A 27,280-nucleotide genomic window follows, 5' to 3' on the forward strand; every position below is an offset into this window, starting at 1 on the left:
AGCACTCACCTCCCCGGCAACGGCGCCAGAAATTGCTTGATGTCTACTACGCAACCTTCTTCTTGTAGACGTTGTTGGGCCGCCAAGTGCAGAGGTTTGTAGGACACTAGCAAATTTCCCTGGATGACCTAAGTTTTATCAATCCGTGGGAGGCGTAGGATGAAGATGGTCTCTCTCAAACAACCCTGCAACCAAATAACAAAGAGTCTTTTGTGTCCCCAACACACCCAATAGAATGGTAAATTGTATAGGTGCACTAGTTCGGCGAAGAGATGGTGATACAAGTGCAGTATGGATGGTAGGTATAGGTTTTTGTAATCTAAAATTATAAAAACATCAAGGTAACTAATTATAAAAGTGAGAACAAACGGTATTGCAATGCTAGGAAACAAGGCCTAAGGTTCATACTTTCACTAGTGCAATTTCTCTCAACAATAATAACATAACTGGATCATATAACTATCCCTCAACATGCAACAAAGAGTCACTCCAAAGTCACTAATAGCGGAGAACAAACGAAGAGATTATTGTAGGGTACGAAACCATCTCAAAGTTATCCTTTCTAATCGATCTATTCAAGAGTCTGTGGTAAAATAACACGAAGCTATTCTTTCCGTTCGATCTTTCATAGAGTTCATACTAGAATAACACCTTAAGACACAAATCAACCAAAACCCAATGTCACCTAGATATTCCAATGTCACCTCAAGTATCCGTGGGCATGATTATACGATATGCATCACACAATCTCAGATTCATCTATTCAACCAACACAAAGTACTTCAAAGAGTGCCCCAAAGTTTCTACCGAAGAGTCAAGACGAAAACGTGTGCCAACCCCTATGCATAAGTTCACAAGGTCACTGAACCCGCAAGCTGATCACCAAAATGTACATCAAGTAGATCACGTGAATATCCCATTGTCACCACAGATAAGCACATGCAAGACATACATCAAGTGTTCTCAAATCCTTAAAAACTCAATCCGATAAGATAACTTCAAAGGGAAAACTCAATCCATTACAAGAGAGTAGAGGGGGAGAAACATCATAAGATCCAACTATAATAGCAAAGCTCGCGATACATCAAGATCGTGCCAAATCAAGAACACGAGAGAGAGAGAGATCAAACACATAGCTAATGGTACATACCCTCAGCCCCGAGGGTGAACTACTCCCTCCTCGTCATGGAGAGCGCCCAGATGATGAAGATGGCCACCTGTGAGGGATCCCCCCTCCGGCAGGGTGCCAGAACAGGGTCCTGGTTGGTTTTTGGTGGCTACAGAGGCTTGCGGTGGAGGAACTCCTGATCTAGGTTATTTTTTGGAGGTTTCTGTATTTATAGGAATTTTTGGTGTAGGTCTGACGTCACGGGGGCTCCAAGCCGTCCACGAGATTGGGGGGCGCGCCCAGGGAGGTGAGCGTGCCCCCCACCCTCGTGGGCAGCCCGAGACTCTTCTGGCCCAACTCTTTTACTCTGGGGGCTTCTTTTGGTTCATAAAAAATCATCAAAAAATTTCACGTCAATTGGACTCCGTTTGGTATTCCTTTCCTGTAAAACTAAAAAACAAGGAAAAAATAGAAACTAGCACTGGGCTCTAGGTTAATAGGTTAGTCCCAAAAATCATATAAAATAGCATATAAATGCATATAAAACAGCCAAGATGGGTAATATAATAGCATGGAAAAATCAAAAATTATAGATACGTTGGAGACGTATTAGCAGTTCCTTACCTCCCCTCGTAGTTGAGGGAAAAATCTTGGTTCTTTCATCTTTCAAGTTCCTCATAGTGATCAACAGATATAAATCCCAAGTGACTCAAACAATAGAGCTATGCTCGCCGGCAACGGCGCCAGAAATTAGTCTTGATAACCCACAAGTATAGGGGATCACAATTGTTTTCAAGGGTAGAGTATTCAACCCAAATTTATTGATTCAACACAAGGGGAGCCAAAGAGTTCCAGTTGTTGGTGTCCACACTTTTTCATTGTATTATCCATGCTAAATTCATTTTCTCGTTTTCTTCTTGTGTGTTTATAAAACTTTGAGAAAATACAAAAATATTTACTGCTTCTTTTTTATTTTCTTTCTAGTGTATTTAGCTGTAGTACTAAAATAAAACCCAAAAAGATTTCCTTGTACTTGTTTTGCTTGTTGGGAGCTTTCCCATGTAAATAGTCTTTCTCGTTTTTGTTTTTCCCTTTCATTTGCTCTTTCAAGAAAATCCAAAAACTCCAAAAATATTTCAATGTGTTTCTCTGAATTTGTTTTTCTTTCTATTGAGTCATACTGAGGAGAAGACTACGATGAAAATGTTGAGTGGCTCTCATATGCATCATTGTTGATCTAACAAAGAGCCCATATTACCTTGTCTTCTCCTTTTAAATAAAATGTTTGCAGATTCCTGTTTAGTCCACGGCACTCTTGCACTATTATTATTTTCATATCGTTTGGTCATGCAAATGAAAGGCAATAATGACGATATTTGATGAACTGGTTGTGGCAGAGAGAAACGAGTATGAACTCGACTTGTTCTGTTTTTGTAAATATGCTTAATCTAGTATCCATGATTCAGCCTATTATGATCAAACATGTTTGCAATGACAATTAGAGATTATAGTTTCTCATGCCATGCATAAGTAGCTAGGAGTGGATAATGATTTATCTTGGATGTCAACATTGTGTTAAAATGATTGTGATGTAGTATGATGATATGGTATCCTCCTCTGAATGTTTGAGTGGCTTGACTTGGCACATGTTCATGCATGTAGTTGAATCAAAACCAACATAGCCTCTATGGTATTTATGTTCATGGTGTTCATATCCTACTCATGCTAGTATCCAATGTTACTTATGCATAATGCATATTCATGACCATTGTTGCTCTCTAGTTGGCCGCTTCCCAACCTAATTGCTAACCTTTGCCTGTACTAAGCGGGAATTCTACTTGTGCATCAAAAACCTGAAACCCGACTTATTCCAGATGAGTCCACCAACCTACATATATATGGTATTACCCTGTCGTCCTAAGTAAATTTGCATGTGCCACCTCTAAAAACTTCAAATAAATATCCTTTTTGTGTGCCTGGATTGTTCACAGAGTGATAAGAGGTAGTCAGTATCTTCCATGCTAAGCGGGTTATTCTCATGATCAATGTTTATTCACTCTTCCTTGCACGAGAGGGGCGGTAATAGGGATTCCCAGTCCCAAACTGCAAAAAGTAAAGATCTTACAAATAATCAAACAAAAACTCCTACGGAGTAATAACCTTTACTTTATCGCTTGGGAACCGCCACTAATGTGTTTAGCATGGAAGATACAGATAACTGATGGTTGCAAAGTAAACGAGAAGGGTGCATTTATCAAAATTTCATTTACCTATGCTTTAAAAACTTGAGCTCTGGCACCGTTGCAAATCACTGCTTCCCTCTGCGAAGGGACTATCTATTTACTTTTATGTTGTGTCATCACCTTCTCAAATAAGCGCCAGAACCTGAGAGCACTGCTATCATGCTCATGCATTGTGTGTTGCTAATGTTGCGTGCATCATGACTGGATCTTTTCTACCATGAATTACAATGTTTAGTCACTGCTTGAACTTTGGAGGTGCTCTGCATTTATGTTTTGCGGTCTCGGAAAGGGCTAGCGAGATACCACTGTTGTCATATTATATCATGGTTGTTTTGATAACGTGTTGTTGTTTTAGATATCTTATTATTGCTTGCTAGCTAATTATGTCATTGATATGAGTTAAAATAATTTCTAAGAGTTATTGCTGACATGGTTAGTCATGATCTTTGCTGAAAACCTGGGTGCTACTTAAGCTTATTTATGTAAACAAGAGCAAAAGAGTTCATAAAAGTTTTTCTTTTTCACTTTTAGTTTATCAACTAAATTGCTTGAGAACAGGCAAAGGTCTAAGCTTGGGGGAGTTGATACGTCTCCGTCGTATCTACTTTTCCTAACACTTTTCCTCTTGTTTTGGACTCTAATTTGCATGATTTGAATGAAACTAACCCAGACTGACGATGTTTTCAGCAGAACTACCATGGTGTTGTTTTTTGCACAGAAATAAAAGTTCTCGGATTGGAACGAAACTTTGCGAGGATTTTTTATACATTAAAAGAGAATTTCTTGAGCCACGAACCACTAGAGGAGGCACCTAGGTGGGCACAACCCACCAGGGCGCGCCCCCCTCCAAGATCGCCCAGGTGGGTTGTCCCCACCTGGTGGCCCCGCAGACCCTGAAACCGACGCTACAAAATCACATTTTCCAGAAAAAATCAAAGCGGAGGAATTATCGCATTTCACGAGATGGAGCCGCCGCCACCTCCTGTTCTTCATCAGGAGGCCAGATCTGGAGTCCGTTTGGGGCTCCGGAGAGGGGGATCTTCTATCTCGTCATCACCAACCCTTTTCAATCGCCAGTTCCATGATACTCCCCACCGGGAGTGAGTAATTCCTTTGTAGGCTCACTGGTCAGTGAGGAGTTGGATGAGATTCATCATGTAATCGAGTTACTTTTGTTAGGGCTTGATCCCTAGTATCCATTATGTTCTGAGATTGATGTTGCTATGACTTTGCCATGCTTAATGCTTGTCGCTTTTGGCCCGGGTGCCATGATTTCAGATCTGAACCGTTTATGTTATCACCATTATATCTATGTTCTAGATCCGATCTTGCAATTTATAGTCACCTACTACGTGTTATGAACCGGCAACCCAGGAGTGACAATACTTGGGACACTTCCCGATGATGACCGTAGTTTGAGGAGTTCATGTATTCATCGTGTGTTAATGCTTTGTTCCGGTTCTCTACTAAAAGGAGGCCTTAATGTCCCTTAGTTTCCAATAGGACCTCACTGCCATGGGAGGATAGGACAAAAGATGTCATGCAAGTTCTTTCCATAAGCACGTATGACTATTTATGGAATACATGCCTACATTATATATATGAACTTGAGATAGTGTTGTATCGCCCATGATGAATATCATCCAATGAATTCACCGATCCAATGCCTACGAATTTCTCTCATACTGTTCTTGCGAAGTTACTACTGCTATTGTTACTATTGCACTTGCTACAAAATCATTGCTATCACTGTTACTGTTAATATTGCTGTTGCTACTACTATCAAAACTATCATAGTACTTTGCTACTAATCACTTTGATCCAGATAACTAATCTCTTGGTGTGGTTGAATTGACAACTCAGCTGCTAATACTTACAAATATTCTTTGTCCCCCCTTGTGTCGAATCAATAAATTTGGGTTAAATATTCTACCCTCGAAAACCGTTGTGATCCCCTATACTTGTGGGTTATCACTATTCGATGTAATCTTCTTTTGCGGTGCGTTTGTTGTGATCCAATGAATTGTGGATTTATGATCAGATTATCTATGAATATTATTTGAGTCTTCTCTGAACTCTTTTATGCATGATTAAGATAGCTTTGTATTTCTCTCTGATCTATTGATTTAGTTTGGCCAACTAGTTTGATTTTTCTTGCCATGGGAGAGGTGCTTTGTAATGGATTCAATCTTGCGGTGTCCCCACCTAGTGACAGAAGGAGTAGCGAGACATGTATTTGTATTGTTGCCATTAACGATAAAAAGGTGGGGTTTATTCATATTGAATGGATCTATCCCTCTACATCATGTCATCTTGCTTAAGGCGTTACTCCGTTCTTGGTAACTTAATATAGTAGACGCATGCTCGATAGCGGTCGATGTGTGGAGTAATAGAAGTAGATGTAGGCAGGAGTTGGTGTACTTGTCACGGACGTGATGCCTATATTCATGATCATTGCCTTACATATCTTCATAACTTTGCACTTTTCTATCAATTGCTCAACAGTAATTTGTTTACCCACAGTATGCGTTCTTTCAAGAGAGAAGCCTCTAGTGAAAACTATGGCCCCCGGGTCTATATTTTATCATATTATTTTCAGATCAATAAAACCAAAAACCGAAAAATACCTTGCTGCAATTTATTTATTTTTACTTTATTTTGCACTTTTATTTGTCTTTTATACCTATCTCTATCAGATATCATCCTTACAAGTAACCATGAAGGGATTGACAACCCCTTTATTGCGTTGGGTGCAAGTATTTGTTTGTTTGTGTAGGTGCTACCATTGGAGACTTGTGTGTTCCTCCTACTGGATTGATACCTTGGTTCCTAACTGAGAGAAATACTTATCTCTACTTTGCTGCATCACACTTTCCTCTTCAAGGGAAAAACCAACGCAAGCTCAGGAAGTAGCAGGAAGAATTTCTGGCGCCGTTGCCGGGGAGGATCTACATCAAGCCTACCAAGTACCCATCATAAACTATCATCTCTTGCATTTACATTATTCGCCATTTGCCTCTCATTTTCCTCTCACGCACTTCTAAAACATTTTCAGAAAAAACAAAAAAATATTTGCCTTTTCATTTGCCTTCTTTCCATTCGTATTTTTGTTTGCTTCTTTGCTTGCTTCAAACCTATCACCATGAGTGATTTCAGTATGGCAGAAAGAGATGATGGTAGAGCTCTTAAAATTGGACATTCTAATAATCTGGATGCCAAACTTTCATTTTGGGTCAAGGGAATGTTATAGGAAAGTGTGTCATCCAAGAATTCTTTAATTGTGTTGGAACTTTGACTTGTGATGATGCTCCTATACATAAAATAACTAATACTTATGCAAGAGCTTTTACAGCACTTGTTCTTAAGCTTGAGAAGAAATTTATTCATACTCATCCTACCTTGCAAAGATCGTTTTATGAGTTGCCTGTTATATAAGATCTTAGAGCTAAGAAAATAGCCACCCTTGTTCTTATGAATGAATTTGACTACATAGTACAGGAAGCTAGGGAGATCTTTGATTTTTATGGTATGAACCATGAAAAACTGGTAATATATGAGATCCTTTACTATAGTGATTATTTATTAAGACATTTGCTTAGCAATGATTGCATCTTTGATGAGAACCTTAAAAAGGAAGTTCCTATTTTGGATATGATCCAACAAGCTTTCAATGATGTTATCAACAATATTCTTGGATTGTAGCCGGTAATCAAAGGGGATATGCAGAGGGACAACTTCATAATGCTAAAAAGATTATGGATGATGTGTTTCATGTTATATTTGGAAAACCTATTGACAAAAACACATCTAAAGAATTGAATACCAAAGATGACAATACGTAGATCTATGCAATATACCTAGTTAGGGGCGTAAAACAATAGCCTTGTTGGGAGGCTACACAATTTTTATTTTTATTTGTTTTTTGTTTTTGCCTTTGTTTTTCAATAATATGCAATTATACATCTGTTATGATTCTGGTTTAGTGTTTTAATTAGTGTTTGAGCCAAGTAAGACCTTTGGGATGATTTGGATGATAGTTGATTCAATTTTGCTAAAAACGGAAACATTTGCGCCCAGTAGAAGAATTATTAAAATTCACTGGAGCATTATAAAACTCTGAACTTTTTACCGAAGATTTATATACAAATTGTCTACATTGCCCTAATTTTTTAGAAATTTTTGAGTTACAGAAGTTTGGCTAAAGTCCAGATTACTATAGAGTGTTCTGTTTTTGACAGATTCTGTTTTCATTGTGTTGTTTGCTTACTTTGATGAATCTATGGGTAGTATCGGGGGGTATGAACCATGGTGAAGTTATAGTAGATATAAGGGAAAATTTTGTTTTTGCCACTCTAGATTTTGCCAATTTTACTTATGCCACTCTAGATTTTGACATTTCACTTTTGTGACTCTTAGTTTTTGACAATTATCACAATTGACATTCCCGTGGCAAAAGCAAAATTTTCAGAGTGGCAATTGCAATAATTGTCAAAAGCTAAGAGTGGCAAAAATGAAATAAAATTATTTTGCTTTTGCCACAAAATGGCAATTGTGATAATTGTCAAAAACTGAGAGTGGCAAAAGTGAAATGTCAAAATCTAGAGTGGCATAAGGAAAATTGGCAAAATCTAGAGTGGCAAAAACAAAATTTTCCCTAGATATAATACAAATTTTAAATTGGAATGCGTTAACAACAATATCAAAAATTGGTTATTTTCTTTTTTCACTAACGGATGTGACGCGTTTTCTGTTAAGTTTTGTGTTGTGAAGTTTTCATGTTTTGGGTGAAGTTTAGATGGACTATGGAATAAGGAGTGGCAAGAGCCTAAGCTTGGGGATGCTCAAGGCACCCCAAGGTAATATTTAAGGACAACCAAGCATCTAAGCTTGGGGATGCCCCGGATGGCATCCCCTCTTTTGTCTACTATCCATCGGTAAATTACTTGAGGCTATATTTTTATTGACCACATGATATGTGTTTTACTTGCAGCGTCTTGTATTATATGAGTCTTTGATTTTTAGTGTGCCACAATCATCCTTGTTGTACACACCTTTTGAGAGGGACACACATTAATCATGAATATATTAGAATACCCTATGTGCTTCACTTATATGTTTTGAGCTAGGTAGTTGCTCTAGTGCTTCACTTATATATTATAGAGCATGCCAGTGGTTCTATTTTTAAGAAATTGATGAACTCTCGTGCTTTACTTATATTATTTTGATAGTCTTATAAATAGTATGGCAATTTTCTTGGGTTATGAATTTAGTCATAATATGATAAGGTATTCAAGAGCGATATAATAAAAACTTTCATGAAGATCATTGAATACATGAGAAGTTTGATTCCTTGCATTTGTTTTGAGATATAAAGATGGTGATATTAGAGTCATGCTAGTGATTAATTGTGGTTTAGTAAGAATATTTGTGTTAAGGTTTGTGATTCCCGAAGCATACACATATGGTCTCTCGTTATGCGATGAAGTTGAAGCATGATTTATTTTTGTTTGTCTTCCTTATGAGTGGCGGTCGGGGACAAGCGATGGTTATTTCCTACCAATCTATCCCCCTAGGAGCATGCGTAGTAGTACTTTGCTTTGAGAGCTAATAAACTTTTGCAATAAGTATGTGAGTTCTTTACGACTAATGTTTGAGTCCATGGATAATACGCACTCTCAACCTTCCACCATTGCTAGCCTCTTCGGTACCGTGCATTGCCCTTTCTCACCTTGAGAGTTGGTGCAAACTTCACCGGTGCATCCAAATCCCGTGATATGATACGCTCTTTTACACATAAGCCACCTTATATCTTCCTCAAAACAGCCACATACCTACCTATTATGGCATTTCCATATCCATTCTGAGATATATTGCCATGCAACATCCACCGTTTTGTTATTATCACACATACCATCATTGTCATATTGCTTTGCATGATCATATAGTTGACAGAGTATTTGTGGCTTCGCCATCGTTCATATTTTTTTATACATGTCATGCTAGATCATTGCATGAGGCATTCCTATAGAGTCATATTTTTGTTCTAGTATCGAGTTATAATTATTGGGTTGTAAGTAAATAAAAGTGTGATGATCATCATTATTAGAGCGTTGTCCCATGTGAGGAAAGGATTATGGAGACTATGATTCCCCCACAAGTTGGGATGAGACTCCGGACTTAAATTAAAAAGAGGCCAAAGAGCCCAAAAAAGAGAGAAAAGGAGAGGCCAAAAAGCCCAAAAAATAGAGAACAGAAAAAAATGAGAGAAAAAGAGAGAAGGGACAATGTTACTATCCTTTTTCCACACTTGTGCTTCAAAGTAGCACCATGTTCTTCCTGATAGAGAGTCTCTTATTTTGTCACGTTCATATATTACTAGTGGGAATTTTTCATTATAGAACTTGGCTTGTATATTCCAATGATGGGCTTCCTCAAATTGACCTAGGTCTTCGTGAGCAATCAAGTTGGATGCACACCCACTTAGTTTTCTTTTTGAGCTTTCCAACACTTATAACTCTAGTGCATCTGTTGCATGGAAATCCCTACTCCTTGCATTGACATCTATTGATGGGCATCTCCATAGCCCGTTGATTAGCCTCATCGATGTGAGACTTTCTCCTTTTTTTGTCTTCTCCACACAACCTCCACCATCATATTCTATTCCATCTAGTGCTATATCCATGGCTCACGCTCATGTATTGTGTAAGAATTGAATAATCTTAAGAGCATTAAAAGGTATGAACCAATTGCTTGGCTTGTCATCGGGGTTGTGCATGATAAATACTTTGAGTTAAGAAGATAGAGCATGACAAGATTATATGATTTTGTAGGGATAACTTTCTTTAGCCATGATATTTTGAGAAGACATGAAAGTATGCTTGAAGTATTATTGTTTTTATATTAATATTAAACTTTCGTTTTGAATCTTCTGGATCTGAATATTCATGTCGCATAAAGAAAGATTACATGATAAACATGTTAGGTAGCATTCCACATCAAAAATTCTATTTTTATCATTTACCTACTCGAGGACGAGCAGGAATTAAGCTTGGGGATGCTTGATATGTCTCCAACGTATCTATAATTTTTGATTGTTCCATGCTATTATATTATCCATCTTGGATGTTTTATATGCATTATTATGCTATTTTATATCATTTTTTGGGACTAACCTATTAACCTAGTGCCAAGTGCCAGTTGTTGTTTTTCCTTGTTTTTGTCTTGTACAGAAAATCAATACCAAATGGAGTCCAAACGGAACGAAACTTCTTGTGGATTTTTCTTGGACCAGAAGACACCCAGGAACCTTCGCGTGGGGGTCAAAGGGGCCACCAATTGACGACAAGCCCTGGAGGCGCGCCCTAGGGGGCGCCCCCAGGCTTGTGGGCCCCCTGATGCCTCTCCAACCCTAATCTTTGCTCTATAAATACCCAAATATTCCCCGTATACCAGGGGGCACACCAAAAATACTTTTCCACCGCTGCAAGTTTCTGTCCTCTTGAGATCCCATCTAGAGACCTATTCCGGTATTCCGCCAAAGGGGGATTCGGTCACGGAGGGCCTCTACATCAACCTTGCTGCCCTACCAATGATGTGTGAGTAGTTTACCACACACCTACGGGTCCATATCTAGTAGCTAGATGGATTATTCTCTCTCTTTGATCTTCAATACAATGTTCTCCTCGATGTTCTTGGAGATCTATTTGATGTAATCTTCTTTTGCGGTGACTTTGTTGTGATCCAATGAATTGTGGATTTATGATCAGATTATCCATGAATATTATTTGAGTCTTCTCTGAACTCTTTTATGCATGATTAAGATAGCTTTGTATTTCTCTCTGATCAATTGATTTAGTTTGGACAACTAGTTTGATTTTTCTTGCCATGGGAGAGGTGCTTTGTAATGGATTCAATCTTGCGGTGTCCCCACCCAGTGACAGAAGGGGTAGCCAGACACGTATTTGTATTGTTGCCATTAAGGATAAAAAGGTGGGGTGTATTCATATTGAATGGATCTTATCCTCTACATCATGTCATCTTGCTTAAGGCGTTACTCCATTCTTGTTAACTTAATACAGTAGATGCATGCTCGATAGCGGTCGATGTGTGGAGTAATAGTAGTAGATGTAGGCAGGAGTTGGTGTACTTGTCATGGATGTGATGCCTATATTCATGATCATTGCCTTAGATATCGTCATAACTTTGCGCTTTTCTATCAATTGCTCAATAGTAATTTGTTTACCCACCGTATGCATTCATATTATTTTTAGATCTATAAAACCAAAAACCCAAAAATACCTTGCTGCAATTTATTTACTTTTACTTTATTTTGCACTTTTATTTATCTCTTATACCTATCTCTATCAGATCTCATCCTTGCAATTAACCGTGAAGGTATCGACAACCTCTTTATCGCATTGGGTGCAAGTATTTGTTTGTTTGTGTAGGTTCTACCATTGGAGACTTGTGTGTTCCTCCTACTGGATTGATACCTTGGTTCTTAGCTGAGGGAAATACTTATCTCTAGTTTGCTACATCACCCTTTCCTCTTCAAGGGAAAACCCAACACAAGCTCAAGAAGTAGCATGCAGCTACGTATTTCCAAATAAACTTTGACTGGGCTGATCCGCCAAGGAAGAAGTTAAAGAAAACCCAAGTTCCTCCTCTTATGACGAGTTCAGAGTCTTCATCGCGCACAACTGATGAAAATGAAACTGTTGAAGCACTGCGGTTGGTCCTTCTGCATCACGCGACCCCGACAATGTTGGCGCTCCCTCGACCTCTCCGTGATATTCTTCAGGGGCGTTAGTCCTCAGCTTTGTCTCCTTTTGGTCATTTGATGACAAAGGGGGAGAAGTTTGAGCTAGTCTTCAAGCGGGTCGATATATGGGTTGTTTTTGCCTAAGTTGCAACTCTTGAACTTTTCTGGATGTGCTCTTTGATGAGTTGTAACCTAATTACTATTGGTCATCTGACTCTTTTGCTACACTTGATACACATGCTCTGATCTTAAATATATCTGCTCATGCATGCACAGTTTTGCCAGACACCAATTTTCATCATGCATTCATATTCTTCAAATATCTTATGATCATGCATGATTGGATTCCAAGATATCGGGGAAGATCTCCACAACTCCAACCTGCCATGTGCGTTTGCAATCCAAAGAAAATTCCTCACATGCTTATCTTCAGGGGGAGGTCCTCATTATCTTGTAACCAATTTCTTCAAACTCTGTACTTACACTTCAATTATTGTTACTCCCATTGAAAGCGTAACCAATTTGTCATCAATTGCCAAAAGGGGGAGATTGTAAGTGCATCAAGTGCCCCCATAGTGGTTTAGGAGTATTGAAGACAAATAGGTTGAGGAACTAATGTGTTTGTGAGTATTCAGAGGAAACAGAGTCCCTGAAGATTTGGTTTAACACATGGAAGACGACCCCTAAAAATGAATTTCTTGACGTGAAGAATTTGGTGATGAAAATTGTATGGCCTTTAAATAAAATGATGTGAAGACTTTGAAGCTTGAAGACTTTTTTTTCATAGATTCTTTTCTTCTTATTTGAGTCATAGGAAAAAGCGTATAGTTAAAGGGGGTCTAGGGGAAACTTACTTCACATTTCCAAAGTGATGCTCAAACTTACTCAAACCTATACACACAAAACTGCTTCGAGTGAAGCCTTTGGAAATCTTCGGAACAGCTGATGCATTTGCCAACGACAGTGACGAAGTTCATCTGGTCGCTGATGAATTTGGTCAGGCTGAGGAGTTAGGAGTTTGCTAGTGTGATCTGTGTTGGAAAAATGCCCTAGAGGCAATAATAAATTGGTTATTATCACATTTCCTTATTCATGATAAATGTTTATTATTCATGCTATAATTTTATTGACCGAAAACTTAAATACATGTGTGAATACATAGACAACACAGTGTCCCTAGTGAGCCTCTACTAGACTAGCTCGGTGATCAAAGATGGTTAAGGTTTCCTAACCATAGACATGAGTTGTCATTTGGTAATGGCATCACATCATTAGGAGAATGATGTGATGGACAAGACCCAACCGTAAGCTTAGACATTAGACTGTTTAGTTTACTTGCTATAGCTTTCTTCATGTCAAGTATTTGTTCCTTAAACCATGAGATCGGGTAACTCCGTGACACCGGAGGAATACTTAGTGCGTGTATCCAAACGTCACTTCATAACTGGGTGGTCATAAAGGTGCTCTACAAGTATCTTCGAAGGTATCTGTTGGGTTGGCATGGATCAAGATTGGGATTTGTCACTCCATATGACGGAGAGATATCTCTGCGCCCTCTTTGTAATACAACATCTTAAAGAGCTTCCAAGCAATGTGACTAATGAGTTAGTCATGAGATCTTGTATTACGGAGTGAGTAAAGAGACTTGCCGATAACGAGATTGAACTAGGTATTGAGATTGCTACCTCTTGAGCACTGCGTTGGTTTTCCCTTGAAGAGAAAAGGGTGATGCAGAAAGTAGCGTCAGTATTTCCCTCAGTTTTTGAGAACCAAGGTATCAATCCAGTAGGAGGCTCCTCAAAAGTCCCATGCACCTACACAAAAAAACAAGAACCTCACAACCAACGCGATAAAGGGGTTGTCAATCCCTTCACCAAAACTTGCGAAAGTGAGATCTGGTAGAGATAATAAGATAAGATAAATATTTTTGGTATTTGTATGATATAGATTGGAAAGTAAAAGATGCAAATAAAAATAGATGGAAAACTTATATGATAAAATATAGACCCGGGGGCCATAGATTTCACTAGTGGCTGCTCTCAAGATAGCATAAGTATTACGTTGGGTGAACAAATTACTGTCGAGCAATTGATAGAAAAGTGCATAGTTATGATATTATCTAGGCATGATCATGTATATAGGCATCACGTCTGCAACAAGTAGATCGAACCAATTCTGCATCTACTACTATCACTCCACACATCGACCGACTCCTGCCTGCATCTAGAGTATTAAGTTCATAAGAACAGAGTAACGCATTAAGAAAGATGACATGATGTAGAGGGATAAACTCATGCAATATGACATAAACCCCATACTTTTATCCTTGATGGAAAAAATACAATATGTGCCTTGCTGCCCCTGCTGTAACTGGGAAAGGACACCGCAAGATTGAACCCAAAGCTAAGCACTTCTCCCATTGCAAGAAAGATCAATCTAGTAGGCCAAACCAAACTGATAATTCGAAGAGACTTGCAAAGATAACCAATCATACATAAAAGAATTGAGAGAAGATTCAATTATTTCTCATAGATAAACTTGATCATAAACCCACAATTCATCGGATCTCGACAAACACACCGCAAAAAGAGTTACATCGAATAGATCTCCAAGAAGATCGAGGAGAACTTGGTATTGAGATTCAAAGAGAGAGAAGAAGCCATCTAGCCAATAACTATGGACCCGAAGGTCTGTGGTAAACTACTCACAACTCATCGGAGAGGCCTTGGAGATGATGTAGAGGCCCTCCATGGTCGATTCCCCCTCCGGCGAAGCGCCGGCGAAGGCTCCAAGATGGGATCTCGCGAATACAGAAGGTTGTGGCTGTGGAATTAGGTTTTTGTGTTGCTATTAGATGTTTTCGGGGGTGGATATATATAGGAGGAAGAAGTAGGTCGGTGGAGCCACAAGGGGCCCACGAGGGTGGGGGACGCGTCGGGCACCCCTTTGGCTGCCTCGTTCGCTTCTTGACATCTACTCCAAGTCTCCTGGGTTGCGTTTGTTGCAAAAAGATCGCTCTCAAAGGTTTCATCCCGTTTGGACTCCGTTTGATATTCCTTTTCATCGAAAAACTGAAATAGGCAAAAAAACAGCAATTCGGGCTGGGCCTTCGGTTTGTAGGTTAGTCCCAAAAATGATAAAAAAAAGTGTAAAGTAAAGCCCATAAACATTATAGATACGTTGGAGACGTATCAGAGATACCGACGATCGAATATCGGGCAAGTAACATATCGCCAGACAAAGGGAATTGCATACGGGATTAACCGAATCCTTGATATCATGGTTCAGCCGATAAAAGATCTTTGTGGAATACGTAGGAATCAATATAGGCATCCAGGTCCCGCTATTGCTTATTAACCAGAGAGGTGTCTCGATCATGACTACACGACTCCCGAACCCGCAGGGTCACACATTTAACATTCGTAGACGCTAGAGTATAATTGGGATATTTGATGATTGGTAACTGAATGTTGTTCGGAGTCCCCGGATGAGATCCCGAACATCACAAGGAGTCTTGGCATGGTCGACAGGTAAAAATTTATATACACAAAGTCATATTTTGGGTTCCGAAAAAGATGCGGTTTTTTGGTATTGTACCGTGAAGCTTCTAGAAGGTTTCGCGGGATTCCGGAGGGGTCCAAAAGTCCACAAGTGGGTCCACCATGACCCAAGGGCTGGCATGGGCTAAGGTGAGGCACCCTGACCTTATTGGGCTAGGGTTACCAAGTCCTCAAAAGCCCGTGTGGCTTGGGAAGGGAAAAAAGGGGGAGTCCTAGTAGGAATAGGATTGGACTTGGAGTCCAAGTCCACCCCCCCCTTGGCTGCGCTCTAGGGCTTGGAGGGGCTGTTCCCCATGCCCCTCCACCTATATATAGAAGGGAGGGAGTACCCCAAGAGCACACACCAAGCCCTTGTCACCCCTCTGTCTCCTGTTACTTCGTAGTTCCTCCGTCCTCGTTCTAGTAGTGCTTGGGAAGCACTGGTGAACTAGCTTGACCACCAACATCACCACCATGCCGTCGTGCTGGTTGTTATACCATCTACTTCTCCACCTTATCTTGCTGGATCAAGGAGGAGGAAACGTCATCGAGCCGTACGTGTGTTATACTCGAAGGTGCCGTCTGTTCGGCACTAGATCGGTTGGATCCTGATCAGATCCTGAAGAGTACAACTACATCAATTGCATTATATACTCTTTTGCTTTTGGTCTACGAGGGTACATAGACACACTCTTCCCTCTCGTTGCTATGCTTCTCCTAGATAGATCTTGGGTGTTCGTAGGATTTTTTTTTTTTCATGCTTGGTTCCCCATCAGTGGCATCATGAGCTAGGTCTACGCGTAGATGTATATGCACGAGTAGAACACAAAGAGTTGTGGGCGTTGATTCTCGAATTGCTTACCTCTATTGTCTTATTTGGATTAGGTGGTATTGTGGGATGAATCGGCTCGGACCAACCTTACATGTCCACGCACATGAGACCGGTTCCATCGACTAACATGCAACTTGTTTTGCGTAAGGTGGCTAGCGGGTGTCTGTCTCTCCTACTTTAGTTAAATCTAATTTGATGAAGGTGGTCCTTATAGAAGGTTAGAAGGCAACTTGATTATCACTATTGTGGCTTTGCGTAGGTAAGAACGGTTCTTGCTAGTTGTCCATAGCAGCCACGTAAAATCTAAAACAACAAAGTAGAGGACATCTAACTTGTTTTTGCAAGGCATGTTGTGATGTGGCATGGCCAAAACGTGATGTGATATATGTTGATGTATGATGTCGCCTGAACTACGTCGGTATTTCCCCAGAGTAAGGGATGATGCAGTAAAACTATGGTAGGTATTTCCCTCGGTTATTAAACCAATGTATCAATCCAGTAGGAGAACCAAGCAACACTATGTAAACGATACTTCCACACAAAGAACAAATACTTGCAATCGACGCTTATAAGGGGTTGTCAATCCCTTTTTCGGGTAATGGCGCCAGACATTGTCAAGTGGACGTGATAAAAATTGTGTAGATTGGATAAATAGATCTCGATAAAACACGAAATAAAAGAAGTAGTAAAAAAGTGCAGCGTGGTATTTTTTGGTTTTTGGAATAATATGTCTGAAAACAAAAGCAAATAAAAATATATCTCAAAGCAAATATGATAAAGAATAGACCCAGGGGCCGTAGATTTCACTAGTGGCTTCTCTCAAGAAATAGCATACGATGGGTAAACAAATTACTGTTGGGAAATTGATAGAAGATCGAATAATTATGATGATATCAAAGGCAATGATCAATATATAGGCATCACGTCCAAGATTAGTAGACCGACTCCTGCCTGCATCTACTACTATTACTCCACACATTGACCGCTATCCAGCATGCATCTAGTGTATTAAGTTCATGGAGAAATGGAGTAATGCAATAAGAACGATGACATGATGTAGATGAGATCTATTCATGTAGGAATAGCCCCCATCTTGTTATCCTTAATAGCAACGATTACATGCGTGTCTTGCTACCCTTTATGTCATTGGAAAAGAACACCGCACGATCGAACCCATCACAAAGCACCTCTTCCCATGGCAAGAAAAGTCAATCTAGTTGGCCTAACTAAACCAAAGATTCGAAGAAGAAATATGAGGCTATAAATAATCATGCATATAAGAGATCAAAAGAAGACTAAAATAATATTCATGGATATAGGTCTGATCATAAACTCAAAGTCATCGGATCCCAACAAACACACCGCAAAAAGAGTTACATCAAATAGACCTCCAAGAGACCATTGTATTGAGAATCAAAAGAGAGAGATGAAGCCATCTAGCTACTGCCTACGGACCCGTAGATCTATGATGAACTACTCACACATCATCGCAGAGGCACCAATGAGGATGACGAACCCCTCCGTGATGGTGTCTAGATTGGATCTTGTGGTTCTAGAACTTGCGGCGGCTGGAATTGTGTTTTGTCGACTCCCCTAGGTTTTCTGGAATATTTGGGGATTTATAGGGCAAAGAGTTGGTGCGGGAGGCCACCGAGGTGGGAACAACCCACCTAGGCACGCCTGGGCTCCTGGGCGTGCCCTAATGGGTTGTGCTCTCCTCGGAACCCCCCTCTCGTACTTCTTTGGCCAATCAGGTGTCTTCTAGACCAAAAAAGTTCTCCAAAAGTTTCACTGCGTTTGGACTTCGTTTGGTATTAATTTTCTGTGAAGTAAAAAACAAGCATAAAATAGCAACTGGCACTGGGCACTATGTCAATAGATTAGTCCCAAAAAATGAACTAAAGTTGCTATAATAGCATGGAACAAGCAAAAATTATAGATACGTTGGAGACGTATCAATGTATGAGATGATCATGTTTTGTAATAGGTTCATGACTTGCATGTTGATGAGTACGGCAACCAGCAGGAGCCATAGGGTTGTCTTTAAATTATTAATCGCATGTAATTGCTTTACTTTATTGCTATGCGTTAGCAATAGTTGTAGAAGCAATAGTTGGCGGAGACAACCACATAACGACACAATGATGGAGACCATGGTGTCATGATGGTGACGATGGAGATCATGTCGGTGCTTTGGAGATGGAGATCAAATGCACGAGATGATAATGGCCATATCATGTCACATATTGATTGCATGTGATGTTTATCCTTTTTATGCATCTTATTTTTCTTGGAATGACGGTAGCATTATAATATGATCCCTTCACTTAATTTTGAGAAATTGTGTTCTCCCTGAGTATGCACCATTGCAAAAGTTCATCGTTTCGAAGCACCTCATGATGATTGGGTGTAATAGACTCTACGTTCGCATACAACGGGTGTAAGCCAGTTTTACCTTGCAGAATACTTGGGTTAAACTTGATGAGCCTAGCATGTACAAACATGTCCTTGAAACATAGTAGACCTGATGCGGAGCATCCTTCCATCATCCCCGTGTATTCCACACCAACACATCAAGCCCCACGAGGACCCATGACAAGAGCTAGAGCATGTGCTATGGAAACCGAGGTGAACTCCTTCCTACTTGATATGCCTGTGGACACCAACGGGACTTGGTTGCTACCTCACCAAAATATGCTATGCCTCATTCGGTACAAAGAGGAACACCACCAACAAGCTCAGGAGAATCACCAAGAAGAAGGAGGACCACCCTAAGGCCACGTGGAGCAAGATGGAGCACTACAGCAGCTGGACAAAAGTCCCAGGTGACCCCGTGTGCACGGGCCCCCGAGACCCGTGCCCACGGACTATCCAGGGGTTGGCGCTGAAGCACCCCGTGCGCACGGGCGTGTACCGTGCACACAGGATCCCCGTGCGCACAGGCCCAACTTACCCCATGCGCACGGGCCCTACAGGATGGCCGGCTGATGCGGGCTGTTGGGCCTCCACTTTGCATCCACTTCATCCCCTACCTACCCAAGCCTATATAATTCGTACCTAGGGTCATGTTTAGGGTTAGCAAAGACATAGATGAGAATTTGAGAGCTTTTCTCCTTCTGCCACCTCCATTGGAGATCAGGGCCTCTTTGGAGGAGATCCACTTGTCGATATCAAGACATCCATCTTGGAGAAGACTACCATCATCAAGACCTCATCTCCTAGGAGTGGGAAGACCTTTTCCATTGTATCTTTACTTTGATCGTGTTTGTGAACTTGTGGATCTTTTGTTGATATTCTAGCGGATGCGTAATTGGGTATTGTTGGAGTGAATTCCTCTTTGTGTTCTCAGTGTTCTTCCTCTTTTCCCCCTCCAAGTGTGAAAAGATCCATCTTAGGGTTTCAACCTACAACATCTTGGTATCATGAGCAAGGTTGATTCACATCTTGGAGTCCCTACCCCCAACTTCCTAGCTTGATTTTGTTGTTTTTGTCCCTAATTCGAAAAATCCCCACCAAAAATAGCCCCAAAAATTTTCTTGCAATTTGTTTGATCTTGTGAGATTTGGTTGATTTGATCCATGAATTTGGTTTTGGCAAGTGGATCTACCCCCTACCATCTTCCCCACCCTTCCATCCATCAAATTTTGCCGCAAACTTGGAAATACCAACGAATACGGAGCAGTTCGTCCGCTCACAGAGGACCTGGTGCACACGGGCCATTGGGACCCCATGCACACGGGACCCCGTGCACACTGACCATCCAGGGACTTCGGCCATTTTCTGTTTTGCCTCATTTTGTTTCCCCACCACCACTTGTGTTCTTCCGCAATATTTCTCGTGGTTGTTTGAGTTTTGGGTTGCGGTTTCTCTCATGTCCTAAGGTGTTTCAGCTACTTAGGCGCGATTTGACATCATCATCACCACCACTCGACCATCGACCCGGACACCACATCGGCATCGACAACATCATCATCCGTCCTTGCTTACACAAGACAAACCGTTGATGGTAACCTCGATGATGCCTTTGTGCTACCCTTCCCGTTACCTTGATAGCTTCAAGCCTCTTTTGCGTAGCTTACCCATCGAGACTAGCTTGTTGAGTATTGTCGGGCCACGCTTTAGTGCACCATTAGTGTTACGTCTCTCCCTTGCATATACTACTTGTTACCTCGCATTGTGGCTCGTATATCAAGCATTGTGGCATAGTCAAAAAAAAAGACAAAGAAAAGCTTTTATGCAAAAGAGAAAAGAAGAAGGAGCTTGTAAGAAATAAGCATTGAGCCTCATAGCATAGATACATAATCTTGGTCACTACATACATAATCATACTTGGGATACGACCCGTTTCTCTATTAGGTTGGTGCACTAGCGTATCTAGCCCATTAGAGAAATCGAGCTAGCGTCTCTCTAGTATCTGTACAACAAGAGCATTGTCTGTGATTCCACATCTTAGAGCTCACCCCTTGGTTGTGCAGATCCTATCTATCTTCCGTGTGTGTGTTCCTAGTCGTATCCTTGGGTTTGATCTATTTGCCTTACTTTCCATTTGTGAATCTTCTCAACCTTTACAACATCTTGACTAAGATTTTCTTGAATTATTTGTGCCACTTCCTAACTGAGCTCCTCCATAAGGCATTTACTTGTAGGTGTGAGAAACAATATCCGGTACCAATTCTACTATTATAGCATCACGTGGGATCGTACTTGTTACATCCACAATCTTCGGAAATGGTAAGTTTGGTTTTGTTCTCTCATTTTCCTACTCACCTCCACTTTCACATGATGGATAGGTCGAGTTCTTCTACCAACCCACTCTTCATCGAGCAAGACAACGACATGACCTCCTACATCACCAAGCAACACCTCTTTGGTGCACAACGAGAGTTTCATCAAGAACAACAAGCAATGAGCGACCACATCGACAATCTCGGCACTGACTTACGCCTCTCCGAGCAATGTACAAGAGACTACTTCGACAACAAGCTCGACGAACAAAAACAAGAGAGCAATGCAAGAATGGACAAGATTTGTGCCTTGTTGGTCAACCGCTCTTCTACCTCGTCATCCTACTCAAGACAGAGCCGCTCGAGTCGACACTCCGACGACACCATCTCCGGCTCAAGTACTCCGACATCTAACACTTTTCGACGAGCCGCATGCCAAGACCATCAAGATAACCGCAATCCTCTTCACGACATCGATCCTCAAGAGCAACTTCTCGCGCAAGAACATCGACATTGCCAAAACCAAGCTACCTTTGTGCAAGCACAAGAAAGGCAACGCCAACGCCAACAAGAGGAAGAGCGGGTGCGCCAACACCAAGATGAGCAAGACGCCGAGGCTGCCCGTCTACAACAACAAGGGCGTGAAAACCAAGCACTTGAGGCGCAACGTGCCCTCCAAGACGCCAGTTGTGCCATCGCCGACCGCAACCGACATAAGCGAGAACAAGAAGAAGCACTTCGAGAAGAACTTCAAGAGAGGAACTGTCAAGCAAGAGTACACCGACAAATTCCTCAAGCTCCTCGTCAAGAACCCCAAGCCCGACAAGAGCAACAAGACAATGGGAATCCTCCACACCAAGAACAACACCAAGCGGAGCAAGTGCGTGAAGATCCTCTTCCATGACAAGAGCGACATCAACACCGTCACTATGACGAAGAACTCCGCTACGGCAAGCTCAACTTCACCATGCCCAAGTTCTCCGGAAGCAACGACCCCGTGGAATACCTATCATGGGCATTTAAAGTTGACAAGATATTTCATCTTCACAACTACGACGAGGAAAAGAAGATCGCCATGGCATCCCTCGAGTTCCAAGACTCTGTCCTCATTTGGTGGAAACAAGTGATAGAGCAACTTCATGAAAAGGACGAGCCACCCATCACGACTTGGACTCAAATGAAGGACATCATGCGAGCCCGCTTCGTGCCAACATACTACACATGAGATCTCTTCAAAAAGTTGCAACTCCTCAAGCAAGGCATGAAGACGGTGGAAGAATACTATCAAGAAAGGGAGATTGCCATGATACGAGCCAATGTCAAAGAAGATGATGCAAACAATGGCACGCTTCTTAAACAGCCTCAACCACCCAATACGAAAGATTGCCGATTTCCAACCTTACTCCAACCTTCTAGAGCTAGTTCACCAAGCGACCAAGGCGGAACGACAAGTACAAGAAGAATTCAAGTACGCCAAGTACTCATTCAAGACCTACGGCTCATACACCCAAGCTACTCCTACTACGACTTCAACACCTCCTACCTCGACTAGAGCATCACCAAGTACTGGCGACAAGTCAAGCTTCAAGCAAGCAATGCCTTCCTCGACTCGTCCTCTGATAAGCAACTACAAGAACAATACTTCTTCTTCGGCACCACCGGACGATCCCGTCAAGACAAGTTCTATCAAGTGCTTCACATGTGGTGGCCGTGGACACAAGTCTTTCCAATGCATCAACAAGAGAACGATGATCGCCAATGATGATGGCACGTACGACTCCATGAGTGAAGATGAGATGGGAGCAATCGAGCACAACACCATGCACCGCCAAGTGAACAAAGAAGAAGATGTTCAAGTTTATTGCGAAAATGACTCAAGTCCCGCTCTCGTGGTCTCCAAGGTCTTGACGCTCCAACACCAACACGACGAAGACCAAAGATGTCACATCTTCCACACCAAGGCCGGCATCAATGGGCGCTCCGTGAAAGTCATCATCGACGGAGGGAGTTGCCATAACTTGGCAAGTGAAGAGCTATGTTGCAAGCTGCAATTGGTCAAGAAGAAGCACCCTCGCCCCTACAAGCTTCAATGGCTAAGCGACTCCAACACGATTCAAGTGGAGCACACCATGCATGTTTCTTTCAAGATCGGCACCAATGAGGACACCATTGGGTGTGATGTGGTCCATATGTCCATGTGCCATCTTCTCTTGGGAAGACCTTGGCAATTCGACCGCGGCGTCATCCACAATGGAAGAACAAACCACTATAGCTTCAAGATGAAGGGAACAGAGTACGTGCTACGACCTATGTCTCCAAGCCAACTGATCGCTGACAAGGAAGCATCCACCCGTCGTGGAGAGACTAGTGAGAGAGTGAACCACCAAAAAGAGACTGAGCGCCCCAGGCCAAAATTGAGTGACTCTTCGCCACGAGAGAAAAACCTAATCCTCTTAGCCACAAAGAGAGAGATGACAGAAGTGTGTGCGAACCTATCGAGTGTCATCCACTACGTCCTAGTGTGCAAAGATGAGGTGGCAAAGACTAACACTCCTAATCCTCTTCCTCTAGTGTTGTCTAACTTGTTGCAGGAATTCACGGATGTCTTCCCCGATGAGCTACCCCCCGGTCTTCCTCCTCTACGTGGCATCGAACATCGGATCGACCTCATCCCCGGGGCACCTCTTCCTAACAAGGTTGCATACCGTGTCAACCCCGAAGAAACCAAAGAAATACAAAGGCAAGTCCAACATCTCATAGACCGTGGACATGTGCATGAAAGTTTGAGTCCTTGTGCCGTACCGGTCATTCTTGTGCCAAAAAGAGATGGTAGCTTTCGCAAGTGTTCTGATTGTGGACCTATCAATGCTATCACCATTCCCCATAGGCATCCCATTCCACGCCTCGATGATATGTTAGATGAGCTTAGCGGGTGCCACTATTTTCTCAGAAATTGATCTTAAAAGTGGTTATTATCAAATCCGCATACAAGAGGGTGATGAATGGAAAATCGCTTTCAAAACTAAGTTTGGTTTGTATGAGTGGTTAGTTATGCCTATGGGTTTATCGGAAGCACCCGGTACTTTCATGCGCCTTATGCATTATGTGCTTCATTCTTACATTGGTGTGTTTGTTGTAGTTTACTTTGACGACATTCCTGTGTTTAGCAAATCCCTGAAGGAACATGTAGATCATGTTAGGGCTGTTTTACAAACACTTTGAAAAGAACAACTTTATGCCAATATGGAAAAATGCACATTTGGTGTTGACAAGATCATTTTCTTGGGCTTCGTTGTGTCTTCCAAGGGAGTCCATGTAGATGAGTCTAAAATTGAAGCAATCAAAACTTGGCCCCAACCCACTAATTTGCAAGAAGTGTGTAGTTTCCTTGGTCTAGCGGGTTTCTATCGTCGCTTTGTGAAAGACTTTAGCACTATTGCCGCACCGTTGCATGCTTTGAGTAAGAAAATTGCACCTTTTGTTTGGGGACCATCTTAATCGACCGCATTTGATGAGCTCAAATATTTGCTTACCCATGCCCCAATTCTTGCATTACCCGATTTCACCAAAACGGTCATCGAATTGGTGGAGTCTTGATGAAAGAAAAGTGACCCATTGCATACTTTAGTGAAAAACTCTCCGGTGCTCAACTTAACTATCCTATATATGACAAAGAATTGTATGCTTTAGTGCGAGTATTGCATGTTTGGGAGCATTATCTTCGCCCGCATGAATTTTTCATACATACCGATCATGGGACTCTAAAGTACCTTAAAGGTCAGACTAAGTTGAATAAACGACATGCTAAATGGAGTGAATCTATTGAGTCTTTCCCTTATGTGATCAAGTACATTAAAGGCAAAGAAAACATTGTAGTGGATGCTCTTTCCCGCATATGCATGTTTGTTACTACACTTGAGTTAAATGTGATTGGCTTTGAGCATATTAAAGATCTTTATGTGAATGATCCTTATTTTGTAATCCCTTATGCCAAATGTCTTACTCACACTTCTTGGGAGAACTTTTATCTAAAAAATGGATACCTTATGCGTGCTAACAAACTTTGTATACTCGAGTCTTCTCTTCGTTTGTTGCTTTTGCACAAGGCTTGTGGAGGCGGACTCATGGGACATTTCAGATGCGACAAGACCTTCGCCACACTCTCCTTCAAGTACTTTTGTCCAAAGATGTTCCGCGACGTGGCACGCTTCACCAACAAATGCTCTACATGCCACAAAGCTAACTCCAAAGCCCAATCTCATGGTTTAAATATGTCACTTCCAATTCCATATCAACCATGGGAGGATATTAGTATGGATTTCGTGCTTGGATTGCCTCAAACTCGAAATGGAAAGGATTATGTCTTTGTTGTTGTGGACTAATTTTCAAAAATGGCACATTTCATACCATGCAACAAGATAGACAATGCTTACCATGTTGCTAATCTCTTTTGTAGGGAAATCTTGAGGTTGCACGGCGTTCCAAGGACCATTGTGTCGGACCGCGATGTCAAGTTCCTAAGCTACTTTTGGAAGACAATTTGCGCCAAGCTTAGCATCAAGCTTCTATTCTCCACGGCATATCACCCACAAACCGATGGCCAAATGGAAGTCACCAACCGGACGCTATCTACTCTTCTACGCGTGTTGATCAAGAAGAACATCCAGGAGTGGGAGGAGTGCTTACCAATTGCCGAGTATGCCTACAATCGAGCTCGACACACTACTACCGGCAAGTCCCCCTTCGAGGTTGTCTACGGCATGAATCCATTGTCCCCATTGGACATTCTACTTCTTCCGCTCCAAGAACGCGCAAACATGGATGCAAGTGCAAGGGCAAGTTTTCTCAAGAAGACGCATGAAGATAGAAGGGAAACGATCGAGCATCAAGTACATCGCATCACCACCAAGCTCAAATTCAACAAGACACTAATGGTGTTCCAACCGGGAGATCTCGTAACGCTTCATCTTCGCAAGGACCGTTTCCCCAACGAGTGCAAGTCAAAGCTTCTACCACAAGCCGATGGTCCATTCAAGGTGCTAGCATGCTACAACGACAACGCTTACAAGATTGACATCCCACGCGACAAGTACAACGTAAGCGACATCTTCAATGTCAAAGACATGGCCAAGTACCATGGTGATGAAGTTCACGATCCGTGGATGGATCTCTCCTAGGGGGGAGATGAAGCAGAGCATCCTTCCATCATCCCCATGGATTCTACACCAACACATCAAGCCCCACGAGGACCCATGACAAGAGCTAGAGCACACGATATGGAAACCGAGGTGAAATCCTTCCTACTTGATATGCCTGTGGACACCGACGAAACTTGGCTACTACCTCACCAAAATATGCTATGCCTCATTAGGTACAAAGAGAAACACCACCAAGAAGCTCAGGAGCATCACCAAGGATAAGGAGGACCACCCCAAGGCCACGCGGAGCAAGATGGAGCACTGCAGAAGCTGGATAGGAAGTCCCATGCGACCCCGTGCGCACGGGCCCCCGAGAACCCATGCCCACGGACCATCCAGGGAGTTGGCGCTGAAGCACCCCGTGCACACGGGCATGTACCATGCACATGGGACCCCCATGCGCATGGGCCCAACTTACCCCATGCGCACGGGCCCTACAGGATGGCCAGCTGATGCGGGTTGTTGGGCCTCCACTTTGTTTCCACTTCATACCCTACCTACTGAAGCCTATATAATTCGTACCTAGGGTCATGTTTAGGGTTAGCAAAGACATAGATGAGAATTTGAGAGATTTGCTCCTTCTACCACCTCCATTGGAGATCAGGGCCTCTTTGGAGGAGATCCACTTGTGGATATCAAGACATCCATCTTGGAGAAGACTACCATCATCAAGACCTCATCTCCTAGGAGTGGGAAGAACTTTTCCATTGTATCTTTCCTTTGATTGTGTTTGTGAACTTGTGGGTCTTGTGTTGCTATTCTAGTGGATGTGTAATTGGGTATTGTTGGAGTGAATTCCTCTTTGTGTTCTTGGTGTTCTTCCTCTTTTCCCCCTCCAAGTGTGAAAAGATCCATCTTAGGGTTTCACCCTACAA

Source organism: Triticum dicoccoides, chromosome 3B (genome assembly GCF_002162155.2).
Source record: "Triticum dicoccoides isolate Atlit2015 ecotype Zavitan chromosome 3B, WEW_v2.0, whole genome shotgun sequence".
NCBI classification, from domain to species: domain Eukaryota; kingdom Viridiplantae; phylum Streptophyta; class Magnoliopsida; order Poales; family Poaceae; genus Triticum; species Triticum dicoccoides.